Source organism: Aythya ferina (assembly GCF_964211825.1).
Source record: "Aythya ferina genome assembly, chromosome: 4".
In the NCBI taxonomy this organism is placed as follows: Eukaryota; Metazoa; Chordata; class Aves; order Anseriformes; family Anatidae; genus Aythya; species Aythya ferina.
The window spans coordinates 38431382-38451680 of record NC_140300.1 but is presented as its reverse complement, the minus strand read 5'-3'; the positions used below and the strand labels follow the sequence as shown (position 1 = coordinate 38451680).

The following is a 20299-nucleotide window of genomic DNA, read 5'->3' as shown; positions in this document are numbered from 1 at the left end:
CTGAAGTAATTTGAGTCAAGCACTTTAAACATACAGCATTGTGGAACGATACAGGACTATGCTACAAGACCACTCTAGGATAAATGATTCTCAATATTTTGGGCAATGATTTGGAAGTAAGCACAAAATCATTGCTGCTAAAATTTATGGCTGATGCAATGATTGGTTGAGTGGTAAATAATTATAATCAGGCCTCACATTCATCTGGAATGATCTGGATTACAATAGTTACATTTATTTGACTTCTGTTGTTTTTGGCTCTGCTCTGAGACAGCCAGACGCAAGCTAGCCCTGATTCAAAAGGCATGCAGATGCAGTCAACCTCACAGCATGGTTGAAATCCCAGCAGTGTTTATTAGCTTATTGAGCACAATGTCCTGCTACTCGTGACTGCACAGCTTCCATTTTGCTGCTGTCTACGTTTAGATTAGGGGTAGAAAGCATGCGTGCCTTCCTTAAAAATCCCTTTACCCTTGTTACTCTGAGCTCATTCCAGCAGAATGAGTTTTAAAAGAAGAAACAGAAATAGTTTTCTTCTAATGAAAATGAATCTGAGTTCTACCTGTAGCACAGGGGACTGATCTAAGGTTTCCAAGGACAGAAGTCTATTGTAGAGATTATATGGGATAAACAAACTTAAGTACAGAAAACATGAAATTAAAATAAAGCTATCATATTCTTCTAAACTTGGAAATAATAGACAGGGGCAGTTATGTGGTGTTAACCTTTATAGGTGGCACTGATGATGCTCAAGTGCTTTATCCTGATCTCATATCCACATTAAAAAAGAAAAACTAGGAAAAAAAAAAAAAAAAAAAAAAAAAAAAAGAGAGAGAGAGAGAGATGGGGAGAGCTGTCACAAATACTAGATCATATTTTTGTAATGAGAAAAAAAAGATCTCAATTTCTTTGCCTTTATAGGAAAAACATCAGGGATAGCCTGATTATGGAGCTATAAGTGAAGAACAAGAAAATACTGAATTCTGAAAGGTTAGTTTTTATCTCTTGTAAAAAGGTATATTAAAAAAAAAAAAAAAAAAAAAAACAAGTACCATGGAAGCAGAAGTAGTTTATATCAAAAAAAATAATCCTCATACAGGTGAGATGATTTTATTGTAATGGAGATGAAAAATAGTGAAAGTGAAGGAAAGTTTGAGGGATTTAAGATTAGGTCATTGGAGACTATGAGGATATACTCATGTACCTTTGTATGCAGTAAGGATGATTAACTATGAGAGAAATGAAAATAAAGCTTCCCTTTTCTTTGGGCAGGATACCTGGGAGTAGATAAAATGTAACACCTATGGTACAGAAGAGTTCAAACTAAATTATCTAATGCTTCCTTCAAACTTTATTCTTATATTCTTCTATATATTCTTAAACTGGAAGAGCATATCAATGTGTTTACAACTAGCAGCATTTTTATTTAACAACACATTTTTCCTACTATATTATGTATATGTCCATGTGCTTTAGTATAATATGAACTTAATATGTACTTAAAAGTACTAAGTGATATCATATCTTTTAAACGTAATATTGAAACATAAGTTTGCATATACACTTCAACTATGGAACATCATGTATTTCCATCTCTTATTCATACAGACTTTCAGAATTTATTTATACATGAGTCTATAGAGAATATACGAGTACTTCAAAGTCAAAAAAGTTTATGCTTAATGACAATTTTTGTTATTGTAGTCTTCACCTTACATTTTAGATTTAAGTGTCCATTTCTTTCAAACCTATCCCCTGAGAATATTCTCTAAAGAAATTCCACATCCAGTTATCACATAGGCAGGATTTCACTTCTTATTTCTTCATTTCATCATAAATGTATCTAACTTATCATCACTCTGTTATTGTTGTTGTTTGTAATTACTATTTATTAATTAACTTTTTACTGGACTACTTTACTGAAAAGTAGACTTTTCAATATTCCTGGATAAAAGAGGGTCTAGATAGAATACTTTTCAGTTGCCTTAAAAATCAAATCTGAAAATAACGGTCTTTCCTAAAGGTCTATGTCAAAAGAGAATTATGTTGATAAATATATGTACATGACTAAATACAAAGTTGGATTTTTGGAAAAAAAAAAAAAAAAAAAGTTTGCTTTCACTAACAGAAGACATGCTAAAAGGTCTGATATACAGAAAAAAACTGCCACCCACCCAGTGAAGATTTGTTCTTTTGAAGTAGCCTCAGTTGTTTCACCCTTAATCTCAGGTATCTAAAAGAAAGAAAGTAGCTATATTTTTAAATATTTTCTATTATATAGAAGTTCCTATTAATGGAGTGTATACTGATATTGACTCACATATGATAAATATTAACAAACCTCTTAGAAAATAATATCTAAGAAAGTATTGAATACATACAGAGTTTACAAGTGACTTGATCTTGATGTTCTTCCCCGGGCCACCATCATACATATTTTGAGTTTTTACCTTGCTATTAATTTTTGCAAAAATTTCTGCTGTGGTATTTGAATTGAGTTTCTACCTAGGAGCTGTAAGTTCACACACTATATATTAATTTTATTTCATTCTGTGAAAAGACACACACATATATATATATATATTTTTTTTTTTCCATTATATTTTGACTGTATAGAACCATTACCAAAGTTCCATCACCTTGGACATTTCATGCTATACTCCTCTAGTACGGTTTCCTTATTTCCTGAATGCTTCTTATGATACCGACCTTCAAAAAATATTCTGTGAATACTTTAATCAAATGGTGGAATATAAAATTATTTAAATCAGGAGGAAGGTTGAAAAGCTGTAGGGTAAAGCTGCCATTCAAAGGGAACTTGACAAGCTGAAATAACTTCATGAAGTTCAATGAAGGAAAATGTAGAGCCTTGCACGTGGGATGCAACTTTCTTACCCCCATGCACAGTCAGGTTGCTAATGGGGTAGAAAGCCACTGAACAGTCTAGAAGACACTGGAATGTGCATGCTTGGTGATACCGAAATTTCAACCGAACAAGGCACTGAACAACCTCATTCAGGTTGACTCTGCTTTGGGTAGGGTGGTGGATCAGCTACCTCCAGAAGTCCCTTTGGAAAGAGAGAAACAAACAAATAAATAAACTCTATGGTTCTATCTCAGCACAGTTTCTTTCAGTGTGGCACGTGAAACAGTGGTGCTCAAAATTTGAAAGCACACAAAGCACACGGAGACATTCATTCTCTGTGTTACATCCCCCTCAAAAAATAAAAGGTAATTTACAGTGTAAAAGGAAGTTATTGGCTGCTCATTTTACTGGTTTCTGATCTCTTAAAAATACAACCGCAAAGAGCGTCTTTCTTCTGTGATTAGCTCTAAAATGCCAAGAGACTACACAGCAGGTTGCTTTCTCAACTATAAATTTTATCACTACTACTTTCTGAGTCGCTACTTAAAATGGACAGCTTGTGAAATACTTCAACCTGTCTGGCTTCTGACAGGTCTTCCTACAAAAACCTGAGTTATCCAAGAACAGTCTATAGCTGTCATGGCTAACTATCACTCCACAAACCTCACTTCTAAAGAAAAATCCTTTGGGGATCACAGAATAACAATAGCATTAGCCAAAAAGTCTACCTCTCTGTGGAAGAGCACACGAAGAATTTATTTCTGTCAGAACTTTGAATTTGCAATAAATGTTGCTTCCAGTTTTATATAAATGACCAGATTACTACAAACATTAGAATATGCCTATACTTTTTTTTTTTTTCCCCCCAGGAGAACAGATAAAGGTCAGACACTAGTAAAAAAAAAATAATTAAAAAAATCAATAGAATCTTACTGCTAGGTAAGTTATTTATTAGCTATTAATAATGACATTAAATTGAGTGAGTGGGTGCTTTAATCTATAGATAAGTACTTAAATAATGTTTATAATAATGATGAATACTGTGAATAGTGTTACATTCTGCTGTTGCACTAGACACACTCTTTGGTTTGGACACCTTCACTGTGGAAAATCCAGGGTACAAATGGAAATATTGAATTTGTGTCAAGAAAATTGCTTATACATATTGCTTACACCTATTGGTTTCATCAGAAAATGCACAATGACTGTGCTTTATAATACTTAGATGACTTAGTATTTCTCTTTTGACATATTAAGCTTTCTACCACCATGGCAATATATAAACGTCAGAGTTGTGCTTTTTGTTGTTTGTTTGTTTTTAAGAAATTTAAGCTTAAACAACTTAAATTTGGTTTTCAACAAGCAGTTATACAGAGATGGTTGGATATGATTTTAAGACCACGAAAATTTAAATTTATGCTTTAATATTTCTAAATTACAGGAACCTTAGGAATTAAATGAGCTTTTCTTCATGGATTCCCTTCAGTTTTCTCCATCTGGTTTTTAAGTGCTCCAACTTCCATTAGGCTAGATTGCTTTGCTAGAGTTTCTAATGAGAAGTTTCTCCAGCATCACATTAACAAATTACAGATATAGTTATAGTTATATATATAATATGCCTTCAAAATACCTGTCTGGCATTCCTTGAAAGAGTTTTCTTGCCAGTACATTAATTAGGAAAGCGTTCCTTATGACTACATATTTAAATTACAAGAGTTTAATTAGATATTATTGCTAAATTAAGGACTGGTTCCTCATTTCAGAATATATTGTGCCAGACTTCCACCTGAGGTAGCCAAGATCACTCGGATGAAAAGTGCAGTGAGAAGGTGTCCTTGGATTCTGGCAATTCTTGATGCCAGCTAATGCAATGGTTAAAGGCCAGATGAACCCAAAGTTTGCTCTTTCTCATTTTAGTTGCCAACAACAAATAGTGATTGTATAGATAGACCTGTTGGCTTTATGAAGAAAGGTTTTTCTTTTTTTAAGAGCTGTTATGAAAGTTCCATGCCATCGTGTGTTCTCCAAAGGCATTTTTGTTGCAGAGCTGTTGTGCTGAAAATGCCTTTAGTCTGAGGAGAACTAAGCAATGTTGGTGTAGACCACAATTGGATGCACTTCTGCACCAAAAGTTTGTTCCCTATTTTTAAGAGTCGTCTCCAAGTCTACTGAAATAAATATCCTTCTACAAATATTTGGATGCATACATTTTGCTTATGTGGAATTAAAACTGAATAAATCTATAGGGAAGATAATCTGTATCTCTAAGGTTCTGAATTGACAAAAGTTGCACCACAAACATTATCAAAAACAACACAAAAAAAAGACTGGAAGGTTCAGCAATTCATGGGAAAAACTGGCAGGGATAAAGGAAGAACCATTTCCACTGAACAAAGAAAAATGGTTTCATTTTGTAAATCACACTAAAGAGAGTATACTGAGATCATATTATTCTCTTGAGCTTCCAAATTCCTAGGCTAAGATTTTACTATTTGTGACATAAATGATCATGAAAAGGATTCATGACTTCAATCCACGCCTACAGTGCCACTGACCTAAACTCTTGATTCATAGAAATCCATTTAACATTTCTGGTTTTGTTATATTGTTGTTTTGAGTATGATGAAGAAATAAAGTTACAAAACCAATAGAAAATAGGTTGGTGTTGTAACATTTCTTGCCAAGATGAAACCAAACACTGCAAAATATCTCACAAAAAGAATCAAAGGTTTGAGTTTATGATTTAGGCTTTTATTTATTAGGTACTAAAGGTGTTAATTATGAAGAAAAAAATGAAATTGTGCATATCCTACCCAAGGTGACTGATGTGCAGATCATCATGGAATGCCTTTTTTTTTTTTTTCTTCTTTTTCTTTTTCTTCTCTCTAGCACCTTCAGGGAAAAACCTTATACTTGCTGGTAGGAGAATAAAATAAGTTCCACCCAACCTTTCACTAGCTTTTTACACTTGTGAATTTTACACATAATTTTTTAAAGAAGGTGATAAATAAGAACAGTATCCAATACAATGGGGTCTATACACATCATCTTCATACCAACAAAATGATAATTGTTATACAAAATGTACTTGCAATGCTCTGTATTCCCATTATGCGAATACAGTTGCATAAACTGAGTGGCTTTATTCTAAGTTGCAGCTTCTACAAAAATGAACGGGATGAGCATCATTAAAGTATCTGGAAAACTAAAAGAGCTGTATAATCTATGGCTCCCCTCCCAAGTTGCAAATGGTGAATGGAAAATAATAAAACAATGGATGTATTTGATGTTAGAATTTAGAATAGACTTCACAGACTCATGGTCATTATCTGATCTACATAATTATACTAAACATTTCAAATAATAATAAAAAAAGAACAATTAAATAAAATGATCTGAGCCTCATTTCAAAAGAATTCACTACAGTTGGAAAATGTTTTTGCACAGCTACCTTAAAGTTTATGACAATGGAAATGTCATCTAAAAATTACATAATTTGACCTTAAGATAAGAATCTAGTATATGATTCCATTATTGTAAAATATTTTTAGATAATATTGCAGAAAAAAAATATTTTTAACACTGTAGCTCTCTGTTTTTAGATGGCCACGGGGGGGAGGGGAGGAATTTATTGTTGTTTGTTTATTTAAATGAATCAGTTCCCCAGTCCAGTTTACTACCAACCTGTGGAGTTGTATCAGCACACCAGCAAGGGGAGCAGAAAGCAATGGTTAAGGGACATTTAAGCCAGTATTACCTTCAAAGAAATGTGTGTGGAACCCTTCTTCAGGGGGAGTATTCACGTCCTTGGGAAGAGTCCGTGCTCCTGATCTAAATTAGACAGCTGCTAAAACCCTCCTGTGCGTAGGCTGCACTGTGACCCCAATGCCTGTAAAAGCACTTTGGCTGTGACCACTTTCACCCCTAATCTGATCCCTAAAAACCAAGCCTTAGAAGATGTGTAAAGTACTTATTCTCTTCTGAACATGTTATAAAGCTATCCCTTGGAGCAGATGGAGTTTATTTTGTAATCGCTTTACAGCAGCTGAGCAACAGAATATATATTGCAGTGCAGTCCAGAGTCAGTGTCTCCCTTTAAATTATTTCAAATATTATAAAAATTACTTTGTATCAAACAGAGGCACTTTTCAAAAGTGAAAAGTTAAGTTGTTGTCAATTACATTTTATAAAATATTTGCTAATCAAATTTATTTTTCATTAATGGATGGATTTGTTATTCTCTTCTTCCCAGTGATAGCTTCAAGAACTCAATACCAGAAGATCTCTGATTACGCTTTAACGGATTTATAAATATTTTAGTGATTTAATCAAAGTAAAGGAACAATGGAATATGATTTAGGTAAGTATTATAAAAAGAGCTAGTGAACAGCTAGTCTATCTTTGCACAATCTATTTTTGAGTAATTTTAAATAAGAAAGAATTCCTTAATTTCAGTCTGTTTGGGAATAATTTATGAACAGAATAAGGGCAGACATTCTTGAATATGATATTATTTTGTTTCCTCTGTTCTAATAAATGATAAAAATCTTTGGAAAATATATCCTCACTTGATCCTGAATTTCTCTTTGAGAAGAATTTCACAGACTCTGAAAGCCCAAATTATTTATTTATTTATTTTTACAAAACTGGGGCAACTGACAGCAAAGAATGAGGGAGAGATAGGCATATACTGAGAAATTTTTAAAACATAATTTAACTTGTATTTTGTAAAGATGAACACAAGGCATGATTGCATATTTTAGTTACCACTTACTTATTTTAACATAATATACGTTTTAATTGATTTTATTTGCACTTCAGTTTGTTTTAACGGTAATTGCCTACTTATCCTGTTCACATCAGCTAAGCAGGAATAATTATTACATCTCTAATTGACCAACAATAACTACTGTAACTTGTGTTGTTAATTAAATGCTTTTTAGAAAAATATTTAATTTGCTATAACTTTTTTTTTTTTCCTGGTTATCACATCAACATAACTTTGTTATTATTCTGCCTGTATAAGGCAGTGAATGCAAAGCTCCTAAGAAGATTATGTATAACACCTTATATCTACCATAAAAGGCTCAGCTGAAGCTTATGTTATTGTTAAACATCTTGTAAAAGGAATTGGTAACAAAGTTTCAGTTATGATATGGAAAGGATTCCAGCATGGCATAAACTGGGGGAAATAAGGTGATTTTCACCACAGATAATACGTTGGGGATCTTTCTTTGGGCTAGCTTCCAGCTTACACAGTCTTTAATGAGATTCCACAGAAAATATCATATCAATGTCACAGACTCTTTATTCATAATGCAAAGGTGACAACGACTGTGAATCAGCAGTGCCCTCGGGTCCCTGGGAATATTTAGGGATTTCAGTCATACAGGAAACTGGACTGAAGAGGGGTGGACCAGGAGACCCCCATGGCCATTCTTTTCTGCACACAAACTCTGTGACAGTGCTGATGCTGCTTCAGTGCAGAGGAAAAAAAAGTGTGACTTTTTTTTAAAAAAAAAACAAAAAACACACATTTATGTCAACTAATCACATCTTCTTGTGATTTAGTTTTGTGAGCTACACATGTAACTCATAAGTAACTTAAAGCCTTCTTAGAGAAGCAAGAAAACTTAAATTCACATAGTGCTGACTCAGTTAAAGAAACTAGTTAGTCTTCAGCTAAGTGCTTGCTGTGTGGTTAAAGGTCCACAATTGCTTTAGTTATTTCAAAGTTTCTAAAAATGTGCACTCTTATATCATTCCATGGTGCAGTGCAATTTATGCAAGCTCATGAGCCCATACAATTTATGCAAACTCATCATGCTGATGAAAAAGAAGGGTTCAATAAACATACGGGAAAACAAAGGAAAACTTGAGAGCCACAGAACTATAAAATAAAGTTATTCATTTTCCCCCTAATCAATTATTATTAATAATATAAAATAGTAGGAGTGAAATGTTTACCTTATTCTTATCATTTTTTGAGCAAAACAAAATCTTTAATACATCCAAGGGTTCTTTCTCAGTGAAGATGATCTTTCTATGAAAAATAAAGAGACAAGGACATTTCTGTCTTACAGAATTTTCTACAAATAAGTGAATGACAATAGAAAATACAGCCTAAGAAACATGCTTAGCACAAGGTTGAAAAGATTTAAATCCTGTGATATGTAGCATAATAAATAAAATCTTTTTTTTCAGAAAAAATGAGCTGTTCTGCATGACCTTTGTAAAATCAGAATGTTTTTCACTCAAAATAAAATACTGGTATTGTCTCTGAGAGGCCACACCTTGCATAAGCAGTGACCTTCAGTTCTCTTTCATCAGCCTGGGAAGCATAGGCATTCTTTTGAATACACGAATACCTATTCTGCCATTCTGAAATAACTCTCCTTGTTGTCTGAAGCAACATTTGAAGGCAATGTTTTGTAGTTCTTAGTAATTGCACATCTGCTGAAATTATTTGGCCCTTATGCGTTGAAGGTCACATTTACTTCATTTTGTAACTTATTAGGAAAAAAAAAAAAAAAAGATACATTTTGCAATCCAAAATAAAGTAGTACCTTTTCACCTCATGTGTGATGCTTGCACAGTTCAAGTTCTGGCACTGCACAGAGGTTGGTTTTATCTATTTATATACCAGTTTATCTGTGAAAGGGCAGCTGTTTATTTCAAGTTATATGCGATCCTGGGAATCTATCCAAACTGTAATAGTTGTAGCTGATCATGTGCTTACAGGACTGTTGTATTGTATTTTACTTATGTCCTTGGTCTAGAACATTTGCTATCACATTTCGACAATTTGGCATATTTTTATTTATAAAGGCAGAAAACCATCCGGTCTGTTTCTGAAGGAAGGCATAGAAAGGAAAATAAATCCAGAATACTTCTAGTAACTAGTATGGAATAGAATTAAATTGGAATATTTAATAAAGGTTGTATTGCTAAATATGTTGAACTGGAAACAGCTGTTTTGAATATATAGAAGTTTTTTTAAAAAAGTATAAGAAATTATACGTGTTTGGGAGAGTGATTAAAAGTGCCTTTTTGGCATAACACTTCACACACCAATTAGTTCATACTAAGTAGGATTCAAACAGCAAATGATTAAATAGGAAGCTGGAGAAGCAAGTGTGAGCTTAAAGGGGTAGCAAATCATGATAAATAAAGTGAAGTGTCCTAGTGCAGTGGTATAACATTTATCTGAATGAAGCAGACTAAATTAGCCCTATCTGGACATTTTACACTGATGCAAGGAAACACAAAACCATTGAGGATCCACAGCTCAAAAGAGGGTTACTAGAACATCTAATGTTGTTGGTTTGGAAGGTTTTCATTAAAAGTGGATAACATTTCTATCATTCCTGAGCAGATTTTAAGCCATTGCAGAATGAATCCAATAGTGAATTTGGCACCAAATGAAACTTGATCATGCTGAATCTAAGTACCAAACTTTATTCAAATTATTATTATTATTTTTTCTTTAAAGAAATATACACATAGGTTTAACTGGGTTTATTAATACATAGTGAATAAAGTATCCTTACCTTTTACGTACTGTTACACCTTAGGTTTTGTGAATGTATATGTAAGCAGCTAAATGTACAAAATTGTCCCTTCCCCTACCACTCAGACAGTTTATATCTTATTCATTGTAAATTTTCATGCTAATAAATGTATGTTTAAGCAGGCAATGTAGATGAATAAGAGCGATATTAATAGATTTGACATGAATAAACACAATTTTCCCCATTTGTTCAATTAAGGAGTGGCTGACTAACACAAAGCTGGAAAAATGGTTGGTGTATACACAGGTAACTTCAAAACAGGATTCATAAAAACTGGATTTAAAATACCCAGAAGAGCTTGTTTTGAAGCTACACACCATGCAGAGGCAGAATTGGGAAGCTGAGAGAAAGATTGCTGTAATGGGTGAAAAGCAGCTATTTCTAATTTTATACTGAAATTCAAACCATTTGGGGCTTAAGTCCTTTGGCAATTTTCTGCACAGGAATTCATTTAATGCTGTTATTATTTTCCCCTCAAATTGATTAAATAAGACTATGGATGACATTATACTTTTAAATACTGCTTTCATATGTAGAAAAGATCAAAGAATACTGAACTCCCCCAGATCTGATTCTCAGCTGGAGCAGAATTTCTGGCCCCATCAGTGCTGTACTAACCATAAACATCCATTCACATTCTCAATACTACCAGTAAACAATGGTTTAGTAAAACCATCACATTACCAAAGCGTCACAGTAAGCACAAAGAACGGTGCCTCTTTAGAAATTACCCCATTCAACCAAAACATGTTGTCAAAGAAAAATTAATAATGCACTGGTAAGTGAATGAGAAATAAGCTTAATATATTCAACAAAACCTTCATTATGGCAAAATAAAATACTGACATGGATCTAAAATAAAGACGGATGGTGATTTTCAAGAGCAATCACTGCCAGAACCAGCTAAGCATATCCACATAATTTTCATTTGATGGCAAGTGCAGCTGCTCTTAACACATCCTTCTAGGCTAGTTTTTAACCACACCTACTTCAAAGATTCTCCAAACCAAGTAAAATTAAAAATCAAAGCAATACTGTGCATTTCTGAACCCGTACCATTTCAACCAGTCCTGAAAATAAATCTAGATTCTTCATAATTAAGTGTTTCTTAAGTCCCACTTTCTTCAGCTGCAGATAAAAAGTACGCTGACTTTTAAGTCTAAGAGCAGTAAGCTCATATATTTCAGGCTCTTGCACATATTTCATGTTGCTTTAAAACACATTTTCCACAAAAGAACTGAAGCAACTGGTGGTATGAGTAACCTGATTTAAAAAAAAAAAAAAGTGGGGGGGGGGGGGGGGAGGGAAGGAAGCAAGGGTAGAGGGGGGTGGAAGATAGAGACCAAAGATACATAAAAATTTAAAAATTGAGATAAGGTAAAAAGCATGTTTGTTTATTTTTCTTCTTCAATTTGTCCTAAATTAAACTGTAATAATTTTTTTTTGGATTTGTATGATTTCCTGAGTTACTCAGTCCTGTGCCCACTTGTTTGTCATTTCACTAGAATTTGGGGGACATCTAGTAACTTCAGTATAAGTTATACAAAGGTATCTAAGGATGATGCTTATCCCAATGAAAGGCTATTTTCTTTCATGAAAAGAAAGATTATTTTTTTCAACAGTATACTGTGCAAGTACATATATTTTGTAAGTGTAGTGATATTCTCATAAACTAATAATCAAGCTAGTTTAATATGGTCTAGAAAACAGTGTGATTTTGACTGGTCAGTTATAACTAACCCTGCGTGAGCACAGCAGTGCAAGTACCTTATTGTTTACATATTTTATTTCCACCTCCTTTTCCCCATTTTTCATAACTGAATTTTCCCAAATACTTGCACAAAACCTGTTCCAACCTCTCCTTACCCTCACGGCCTTTCTTTGTATCTTACAGAGTTTTATTATGCTATCTCTATAATATTACATTTTACTGTACAGCTGAGAAGGTGGAGCAGACCATCAAACAGTGTTCAAACTGAGGTCATGTGGCAGATGTACATATAGTGGCCAACAATGTCCTCCACTTTATTCTCTCTTTTTTGAAAATAAAATATTTGGGTTTTGACTATAGAGGAAAGTTAAGCTGAATATCATATAACATTTTCTTGTACTACTCAGCAATAGGATTCTCAGCGTAAGAGTTACTTCAGTACCTAGTGTTACGTATGTTAAGTTACAATTCTTCTTCTTCCTATGTTTATCACACTGTGCATATCACCATGGAACTTGATCTTCTACTTTACCATCAGTCCCTGAGAGAGCCTTCTGCATCTTTTTTGTCATTACCCTTGTCTTCATTATGCTGAATAACTTAGCAAACTGTGTCATTTCACTGTTCATTCACTTTCTCGGATCACTGATGAATGCATCCCAGTGGGACTCCATGGTGATCCATTTCCAGCAAGAAAACTGACCATTAACTCCTACCCGCAATATTATAAACTGTTGCCATGTGCGGTAAATGTGCAGAGTAGGAAGCTTTCTTATATATTTCCAAGTTTTAAAAATTATTTCATCTAACTTATAATTATTTCTAATACATGAATGATATTTTAATGATATAAATATATTCCTAAGAAGAGACCCAGAAATTATTCTTCTGAAAACATTTTTTTTATTAGAAGTAATTTGAGTTTGCCCTCTGTCACACCTTGACATTTTTGCTCATCTTTTTTTTTTTTTTTTTTTTTTTTTACGTATGTGAATCACTATCTTTTTCAATACCAAACTGTCATAGACGTGTATATTTTGAAAAGAAGCCAAGTTTCAGTATCATTATACTTACACATTCACCCTGAGGCATAATTGTTCTAATACACAATTTTCATCCTGCAATTTAAAGAGAGTTAGCATGTCTTTTCTCCTTCCAGTAACTGTCATAGGATTTTCAGTATGCATTGGATAACACACGCCCTTTCCTGTTCCCATGGAAATCAATAGTAACACTTCATACCCGTTAAACAATCAGAGAACAACAACAACAAAAAAAAAGGATCTAAGTAATTAGGATCTGCTTTTGTTTGGTCAACGGTTCATTTGAAATCCAGAGAACTGCTAGCCAGGAAAACACAGGGTGGTTTGCAAGGAGCTAAAATGTTCAGATAATAGAAATAAAGGTCAAATGCTCTGTGCCCCACCTTGCAGAACCCCTGATACTCCTGTTCAATAACCATAGTGCTATGTTACACGGTGCAAAGAAAGAAAACTGACTCACCTTGTCCAAGATATGCCTTGTGCACCTCCGGATCCGTGATGCTCAAAGCACATCCAGGGGATAGCAGAAGACAGTGTAAGCAAACCCCATGTTCATTGCTGTGCTGAATGAAAACTTCGTATAGTCCAGGAATGGGAGACCTAGGCAAATTTAAGCCACCATGTTGTTCTGTTTTTTTTTTTTCAGTTTCCTATCTGACCTGAACATTGCTCAGCAGCTAATTCAGTGTGTGGTGCTACAGTATGTACCAAAGGACCAATCTAGGAAAAAAATAAAACAAGGAGAAATGCAGTATCCACATTCATTTTTCTTTTTTAAGGTTTCTGCTTAAGTTTGTGCACTCATCTCTATGAGCTACTTCTGTGAGGCGAGATTTAAGGCTGTTTTAACCTGGTTCACTGTCAAAATGAAGGTAAGGATCTGACATTTTAAATTGGCTGTCATCCTCTCTTGGTTGGCAGAATAAAGTCTATTAAGTTGAAATAAAAATAGGGGAAAAGATTCTTTATTTTTCCTAAAAATCCCCCAGCTTTGAAAGACTTACAAAACCAAAACATCACATATGGCATTAATCATCGAGCGCTGTAACTGCAAGTTTTAATTTAATAAAAGGAAGAAGAATTTTCCAGATGTACCACATTTTCTGTAACTGAACAGTATAGAAAGTTCAGAATCAACCCAATAGCAATACCGTATGCTAGTGGGTGGATAGTAACATAAAAATATCATGAGACTGAGTAAAATGAAAAAATGAGTTAATCTTCTCAAAGAATCAGAGAATCACAGAATTTCTAGGTTGGAAGAGACCTCAAGATCATCGAGTCCAACCTCTGACCTGACACTAACAAGTCCCCCACTAAACCATATCATTAAGCTCTACATCTAAACATCTTTTAAAGACCTCCAGGGATGGTGACTGCACCACTTCCCTGGGCATCCCATTCCAATGTCTATCAACCATTTCGGTAAAGAAGTTCTTCCTAAGATCCCTGGCGCAACTTAAGCCCATTCCCCCTCGTCCTGTCACCAGGCACATGGGAGAACAAACCAACCCCCACCTCGCTACAGCCTTCTTTAAGGTACCTGTAGAGAGCGATAAGGTCGCCCCTGAGCCTCCTCTTCTCCAGGCTGAACAAGCCCAGCTCCCTCAGCCGCTCCTCGTAGGACTTGTTCTCCAGGCCCCTCAACAGCTTCGTCGCCCTTCTCTGGACTCTTTCGAGCACCTCTATGTCCTTCTTGTAGCGAGGGGTCCAAAACTGAACACAGTACTCGAGGTGCGGCCTCACCAGAGCTGAGTACAGGGGGACAATCACTTCCCTAGACCTGACCTGCTGGCCACACTGCCTCTTATGCAAGCCAGGATGCTGTTGGCCTTCTGGGCCACATGAGCACAACTGCTGGCTCATATTCACCTGACTATCCACCAATACTCCCAGGTCCTTCTCTGCCTGGCAGCTTTCCAACCACTCATCTCCCAGCCTCTAGCTCTGTTTGGGGTTGTTGTGCCCCAGGTGCAGGACCCGGCACTTGGCCTTGTTGAACTTCATGCAGTTGACCTCAGCCCATCGGTGCAGCCTTTCCAGATCCTCCTGCAGAGCCTTCCTGCCCTCGAGCAGATCGACACACGCACCTAGCTTGTTGTCATCTGCAAACTTACTGAGGGTGCACTCAATGCCCTCATCCAGATCATCGATGAAGATATTAAAGAGGACCGGCCCCAGTACCGAGCCCTGGGGGATGCCACTAGTGACTGGCCTCCAGTTGGATTTGACTCCATTCACCATGACTCTTTGGGCCCAGCTATCCAGCCAGTTTTTAACCCAATGAAGCGTATGCCAGTCCAAGCCACAAGCAGACAGTTTCTTGAGGAGAATGTTATGGGAAACGGTGTCAAAAGCCTTGCTGAAGTCAAGGTAGACCACATCCACAGCCTTTCCCTCATCCACCCAGCGCGTCACTTTGTCATAGAAGGAGATCAGGTTCGTCAAGCAGGACCTGCCTTTCATAAACCCATGCTGACTGGGCCTGATCACCTGCTTGCCCTGCAAGTGCCGCGTGATGACACTCAAGATAATCTGCTCCATGAGTTTCCCTGGCACTGAGGTCAAACTGACAGGCCTATAGTTCCCTGGGTCTGCCCTCGGGCCCTTCTTGTTGACAGGCGTCACGTTTGCTAGCCGCCAGTCAACTGGGACCTTCCCCGATAGCCAGGACTGCCGATAAATGATGGTAAGCGGCTTGGCCAGTTCCTCTGCCAGTTTTCTCAGTATCCTCGGGTGGATCCCGTCCGGCCCCATTGACTTGCGCACATCCAAGTGCCGTAGCAGGTCACCAACCATTTCCTCATGGATAGTGAAGGCCACATTCTGCTCCCCATCCCTTTCCACCAGTTCAGGGTACTGGGTATCCAGAGAACAACTGGTATTGCCGCTAAAGACTAAGGCAAAGAAGGCATTAAGCACCTCCGCCTTTTCCTCATCTTTTGTAACTAGGTTTCCCCCTGCATCCAGTAAAGGCTGGAGATTCTCCTTAGTCCTCTGTTTTACGTTGATGTAAAAAGATTTTTTGTTGTCTTTGATGGCAGTAGCCAGATTGAGCTCCAGATGAGCTTTGGCCTTTCGAATTTTGTCCCTGCACTGCCTCGCAACATCCTTATAGTCCTCCGCAGTGGCCCACCCTTTTTTCCAAAGATTATAAACCATCTTTTTTCTCCTAAACTCAAGCTGCAACTCTCTGTTGAGTCAGGCTGGTCTTCTTCCACGCTAGCTCATCTTTGGGCACATGGGGACGGACCGCTCCTGTGCCATTAAGATTTCCCTCTTGAAGAGCGCCCAGTCTTCCTGGACTCCTCTGCCTTTCAGAACCGCCTCCCAAGGGATTCAGCCAACCAGTGTCCTGAGCAGCTCAAAGTCAGAAACATCATTCAAATACCAATCCCATACAGGGTATTCAGGAACTTAAGAGACAACCTTTGCAATGAGTTGCATTAGGATCACTGCAAGTTTTCTGAATGGTGTCAGCTTTTTGACTCCAAAAATTGTTGTTACTAGGAGCTAGAAGGCAGTGTCAAACATTGGAGAAGCACACAGCGTTCTTGTTCAGAGTGAAAGATAACGCTTCTATAGGTAAACTGTAACTGCACCACAGGTAACTGCATCTGTTTAGAAACTGGTCAATTCTTGTAGTCTTCAAAATGCCTTTCAATTGCATTTAAATGAATTCATTCTCTAAAAAATATGAACACCCAGTTAACAGAATGTTCTTTAAGATAAGATTCCTTTATTGGGAATCTTTTTCTGGACCCCAGCAAAATGTAACCTAAGATGCATTTCATAAAAGTGAAGTAAAACATTATGCATCTGCTTTGCTGAAGTCTAAAATTTATCTATTGTATACCTAGCACATTTGATCTGTGACTTAACAAGTACCTAAAAATAATAGAAGTGAGCAGACAGGCACTAACTGAATGCTCTCTGTTACCCCAAACAGAAGTTTTAATTACCACTGTCTCAATATTGCAGACCTAGTTTGTTCTCAACTCTGGCCACATATTCAGCTTTACTTACATATTACTTAATATTACACTACAGTGTTCTTAACAAAATGTAGCACAAAATACAAGTTATTTTTCCAAGTCCCTCAAGCAGAATAAACTAACTTGTGCTTTAGATTTCTAGTGACAGATAATGAAGATCAACTTAATTCTCGTTGAAGTGTACTGTGATTTGTAGAATTACAGATTTTTGTTTTTTCTTACCAAAGAAATCATACTTGGGATCCATGGAACTCTAAAATCTAGAAACTAGTAATTACACAGAAGATGTTCTGGGTAACTCTGCTTTGAATATTAACAAAGTCTGGAGGTATAAAATTATCATTCAAATGTCCCTGAAGAAGCATTGGATAGAGAAAGATCGCTACAAATTACGTAAAACTTCCAAAATTAAACAAAAATTCTATTTTATAGAAAAGATAGCAAAACAGAAATAAGTAACTATGAATAACCATTTTCCTTTTAAACCCTTTTGATGCTCTATGTATTAGCACAAGGTCAGTATTTCTAAGAGCATTTCTACTTGACTACCTCACTTCTGCTTTCACCAGTCTTGCCATTTTTCCATTCCTCTTAGTTTTCTTTACAGCAATTAATAGATCCTACAAGCTATTATCTGTATTTCATTGATGTAAAAAAAAAATAAAGAAAGAAAGAAATCTACATTTTAAAAGTTAGATTTTATATTGAACAGGCCTAAAACAGCAGTACGTGACACCAAAATAAGCATGATTACGCAAAACCTTGTCTGTTCTTTAGAGCACATTACACGTACCACATTGAGAAAAAGAAAAAAAAAAAAAAAAGAACAATTTTAATGCAACTTTTAAATTGTTTAGTTATCATAACACTTTTACAGTTGTAAAAAAACAATCACACTACCTAGAAAGAAGCAAAATAATTTAAATAGTGATTACTGCCACTGATATATTTCACAGATCTTTTCTATTCTTTCAGTTGCCAATTCATGGACAACAACCTGCCATGGTAATCTGAGTTCAGATTTCATTTTTATTTGATAATTTTTAGCAAAAAGAGCTATGAAAATTGACCTATTCACAAAACTTACAAGATATTTTCAAAATACTATTTTAAAAGGGGGAGCTGAAGAACCAGAAAGGCTTCTGGTATGATGAAAAGCAAGTGAATTTTCTTAAAGCAACTGACATAGAATAAATTGATATAATGTATACGTACAATATATACAGCTACATTTAGGTCTCATAATTAAAGAATACGCTTATATATACATAGGTTTTCACTTTTCTAAACCAATTAACATACCTCTGAGTCCACTACATAATCAAACAATAAGGTGAACTTTAAGATGTTAGTAAGGGACAAGATGTTACAGCAGGCTAGATAAAATCTGTATCATAATGTGCCAATGTAAGAACATTGTTGGGTTTAAATAATGTTATGAAGAAATACAAGAGAATGAGTTAGAATATGAAAACACAAAGCAAATCTACAAGCTACATACATTGATTTCCAATATATTTGTAGCTATTTTACTGAAGTTATCAATGTAGAAAAGTATGAAAAAATCTGCTGTGATTTGACCATTGTAAACTTGTTTCCTATGTTATTAACACTATTTTAAACCAGAAACAGCAGTAAGCAAAAAGTATAAGCAAATAAAACAATGCAAAATTGTACATGTTGTTTAAGTGTTTAAAATTTTGTCAATAACTTCAGTGAGACTGACTCCAAGAAAGTGTTGCAGTAAGTTGGAAGTCAATACAAATATTTTCATATTTGAACTCAAATATTGTTGAGTTCCAGAAGTAAAGTTTATATTTTTCTGAATGTTATGGAAAGCAGTGTTCAAACCAAGCCTACATATTATTACATGAGAAGATTCCAGTTGTCAAGAACTTTATATTCAGAAGATGAGACAGATATCATCTTCTTGACATTTCATCAGCATCTCATAGTAACTGCAAAGAAAGAAATTCTGTTCCAGAGTGTTTCACAGAATAGCTTTTTATTTTCTTAATCTTATTTTTATTATTTTTGTTTTAAACTAAGGTAAAGCTTGTAGACATCTAATTTGAAAATACATGCGAAGTTTTAGTACAACAAACATAAAAGAAGTGTCTTTCAGTTTTATTTTCTTCCTAGGTAAAGGTAGGTAAATGTCAAGAAATCTCTTTAATTTTATATTCTAAAAAAGAATGATTTATGGGGAAGAGAAATCAAATTACTTACCCATAATAGAAGGTTTTGAAGGTAGTTCCCAGTTTTCCTAACAGTAACTCTGAAAGATCTATAATGATTCACTGGTTTGTACTACAAAGTTAGGAGGCAGGAACTCCATTAATTATTCAACTCTATTAAGGAAAAAAAAAAAAAAAATGAAGAAAACTAAACATAGGAAACATAAAAAATGAAACTAAAAATATTCACCTTTTCCTCACCCGTCGGAAATCCCCAGAACTTTCAAATGAGAGAAACACATGAGCTGAGACTTTGGGAAGAAAAACGGCCGTAATCATGGATGAGATCTTAAAGGTACGTCATTGCTGTGGATTCTTGGTCTTTTGTAAAAGAACACACTGGTGCCTGACAGAATCAACCAAGTGTTTGTATGGCTTGGCATGTAAACACCACTATACATCTGACCATTTGCACACCTGAGCTTGAAGGGTTATCAAAACTGTCTCTGGGTTTAGAGCCCTAAACAGCCCAGCAGAACAGGCTAACATTTCAGGCTTTCAGTGGAAACAACTTCAACTTGTATAATTTGATAGGCATCTCTTCACCTCAGTGGAGCAAAATTTATTTACTAATTACAATCTCTTAGATTTAAATGAGCATCTACATATAGCAGAAAGATATTGTAGGCACACAGTAAGTAGTACAAGATATAAGTGTGCTCACATGAACCTAGAGGTAAGGATCAAAAATCCACAATAGAGGAGTCTGAATCCTTATTCAGGAGCACACAGGTGAGGAGTTTAAAAGCAGAAGGAAGACAGAAAACACAGGTATACATCAACACAAAATTCTTATTATTTTTACTTTATTGAGCACAGAATTAGGAGTTGAATATAGAAAAAAAATATATTTAAATATTAACTAAGGCAGTTTCA

The 20299-nt window shown here is 35.4% G+C and overlaps 2 long non-coding RNA genes across 5 annotated transcripts in view; both read right to left on the bottom strand.

Annotated features, from left to right (window-relative positions):
- The window catches only part of LOC311435582, a 135179-nt gene extending 121275 nt beyond the window's left edge, over nt 1-13904 (bottom strand). The window contains exons 1-2 of one of the 2 annotated variants that reach the window (XR_014692220.1): nt 13652-13904; nt 8834-8909 (exon numbers count right to left, since the gene is read on the bottom strand). This is a non-coding gene — a long non-coding RNA (uncharacterized lncRNA). Of the gene's footprint in view, nt 1-2174; nt 2306-8833; nt 8910-13651 lie in introns of those variants that run through there. The other variant, XR_014692221.1, reaches the window with a different exon arrangement.
- Nucleotides 13905-19423: 5519 nt separating this feature from the next.
- Nucleotides 19424-20299, bottom strand: part of LOC311436716 — a 149683-nt gene continuing 148807 nt past the window's right edge. For all 3 annotated transcript variants that reach the window (XR_014693050.1, XR_014693051.1, XR_014693052.1), the window contains one exon: nt 19424-19537. This is a non-coding gene — a long non-coding RNA (uncharacterized lncRNA). The remainder of the gene's footprint in view (nt 19538-20299) is intronic.